Raw genomic sequence first — 3205 nt, 5'->3', positions numbered from 1 at the left:
TGCCTGCATGTAGCAAAATGTAAATATTAAATTTGCTTATACTAAGTAGTTTCTGCATATTCTTTGACTTTTAGAAAACATAGTCGTAGCTCATTTCAGTACTCATTCTAGCATCTGAGTACACCTGTCATTAATTATAATGCTTTTTTCCTGCTTTTATAAAGCCCCCAGCTAAAGACCTCTGTTTTTTCACAGATATCCAATCCTAACTGATGATTATAACTAAAATTCTGGAAGAGCAGCACTTCTTATGGATTACTCTCTTAACCATGCTTATATCAATTAAAATTCAATACTCCTAGAACACCAAGAATATTTAACCTAAAGAACATTACCTCAAGGCATTTAGTAATCAAACTCCCAAAGGTTAAAGATAAAGAAAGGATCCTAAAGCAGCTAGAGAAAAGAAACAACATATAAGGAGCTCCATCCAATATGTCTGGCAGCAGACTTTTTAGTGAAAACCTTATAGGCCAGGAGTGAGTGGCATGGCATAAGGTATTGCAGATGCTGAAGGAAAAAAATATTTTATCCTAGAATAGTATATCCAGTGAAAATATCCTGCAAATATGATAGAGGAATCAGGTCTGTCTTACAAGAAATGCTAAAGGGAGAACTTCAATCAGAAAGAAAACGATGTTATTGAGAAATAAGAAATTACCTGAAGGTACAACACTCCCTGGTAATAGTAAGTACACAGAAAAACACAGAGTATTATAACACTGTAACTGTAGTGTGTAAAATACTCTTTTTTAAATTTTATTTTTATTTTTATTTATTTATTTATTTTTAATTATACTTTAAGTTCTAGGGTACATGTGCATAATGTGAAGGTTTGCTACATATGTATACTTGTGCCATGTTGGTGTGCTGCACCCATCAACTCGTCAGCATCCATCAACTCATCATTTACAAGTAAAACTCCCAATGCAATCCCTCCCCCCACCCCCTCCCCGTGATAGGCCCCGGTGTGTGATGTTCCCCTTCCCGAGTCCAAGTGATCTCATTGCTCAGTTCCCACCTATGAGTGAGAACGTGCGGTGTTTGGTTTTCTGTTCTTGCGATAGTTTGCTAAAAATGATGGTTTCCAGCTGCATCCATGTGCCTACAAAGGACACAAACTCATCCTTTTTTATGGCTGCATAGTATTCCATGGTGTATATGTGCCACATTTTCTTAATCCAGTCTGTCACTGATGGACATTTGGGTTGATTCCAAGTCTGTGCTATTGTGAATAGTGCCGCAATAAACATACGTGTGCATGTGTCTTTATAGCAGCATGATTTATAATCCTTTCGGTATATACCCAGTAATGGGATGGCTGGCTCATATGGTACTTCTAGTTCTAGATCCTTGAGGAATCACCATACTGTTTTCCATAATGGTTGAACTAGTTTACAGTCCCACCAAGAGTGTAAAAGTGTTCCTATTTCTCCACATCCTCTCCAACACCTGTTGTTTCCTGACTTTTTAATGATTGCCATTCTAACTGGTGTGAGATGATATCTCATTGTGGTTTTGATTTGCATTTCTCTGATGGCCAGTGATGATGAGCATTTTTTCATGTGTCTGTTGGCTGTATGAATGTCTTCTTTTGAGAAGTGTCTGTTCATATCCTTTGCCCACTTTTTGATGGGATTGTTTGCTTTTTCTTGTCAATTTGTTTGAGTTCTTTGTAGGTTCTGGATATTAGCCCTTTGTCAGATGAATAGATTGCAAAAATTTTCTCCCATTCTGTAGGTTGCCTGTTCACTCTGATGGTAGTTTCTTCTGCTGTGCAGAAGCTCTTTAGTTTAATGAGATCCCATTTGTCAATTTTGGCTTTTGCTGCCATTGCTTTTGGTGTTTTAGACATGAAGTCTTTGCCCATGCCTATGTCCTGAATGGTACTACCTAGGTTTTCTTCTAGGGTTTTTATGGTATTAGGTCTAACATTTAAGTCTCTAATCCATCTTGAATGAATTTTCGTATAAGGAGTAAGGAAAGGATCCAGTTTCAGCTTTCTCCTTATGGCTAGCCAATTTTCCTAGCACCATTTATTAAATAGGGAATCCTTTCCCCATTTCTTGTTTTTCTCAGGTTTATCAAAGATCAGATGGCTGTAGATGTGTGGTATTATTTCTGAGGACTCTGTTCTGTTCCATTGGTCTAGATCTCTGTTTTGGTAGCAGCATCATGCTGTTTTGGTTACTGTAGCCTTGTAGTGTAGTTTGAAGTCAGGTAGCGTGATGCCTCTAGCTTTGTTCTTTTGACTTAGGATTGTCTTGGCAATGCGGGCTCTTTTTTGGTTCCATGTGAACTTTAAAGCAATTTTTTCCAATTCTGTGAAGAAATTCATTGGTAGCTTGATGGGGATGGCATTGAATATATAAATTACCTTGGGCAATATGGCCAGTTTCACGATATTGACTCTTCCTATCCATGAGCATGGTATGTTCTTCCATTTGTTTGTGTCCTCTTTGATTTCACTGAGCAGTGGTTTGTAGTTCTCCTTGAAGAAGTCCTTTACATCCCTTGTAAGTTGGATTCCTAGGTATTTGATTCTCTTTGAAGCAATTGTGAATGGAAGTTCATTCCTGATTTGGCTCTCTGTTTGTCTGTTACTGGTGTATAAGAATGCTTGTGATTTTTGCACATTAATTTTGTATCCTGAGACTTTGCTGAAGTTGCTTATCAGCTTAAGGAGATTTTGGGCTGAGACAATGGGGTTTTCTAAATATACAATCATGTCATCTGCAAACAGGGACAATTTGACTTCTTCTTTTCCTAACTGAATACCCTTGATTTCTTTCTCTTGCCTGATTGCCCTAGCCAGAACTTCCAAGACTATGTTGAATAGGAGTGGTGAGAGAGGGCATCCCTGTCTTGTGCCAGTTTTCAAAGGGAATTTTTCCAGTTTTTGCCCATTCAGTATGATATTGGCTGTGGGTTTGTTATAAATAGCTCTTATGATTTTGAGATACATTCCATCAATACCGAATTTATTGAGCATTTTTAGCATGAAGGGCTGTGGAATTTTATGAAAGGCCTTTTCTGCATCTATTGAGATAATCATGTGGTTTTTGTCTTTGGTTCTGTTTATATGCTGGATTACGTTTGTTGTATTGCATATGTTGAACCAGTCTTGCATTCCAGGGATGAAGCCCACTTGATCATGGTGGATAAGCTTTTGGATGTGCTGCTGGATCTGGTTTGCCAGTATTTT

This window comes from Macaca fascicularis, chromosome 14 (assembly GCF_037993035.2).
Source record: "Macaca fascicularis isolate 582-1 chromosome 14, T2T-MFA8v1.1".
NCBI classification, from domain to species: domain Eukaryota; kingdom Metazoa; phylum Chordata; class Mammalia; order Primates; family Cercopithecidae; genus Macaca; species Macaca fascicularis.
Note: the sequence above shows the minus strand (reverse complement) of the source record.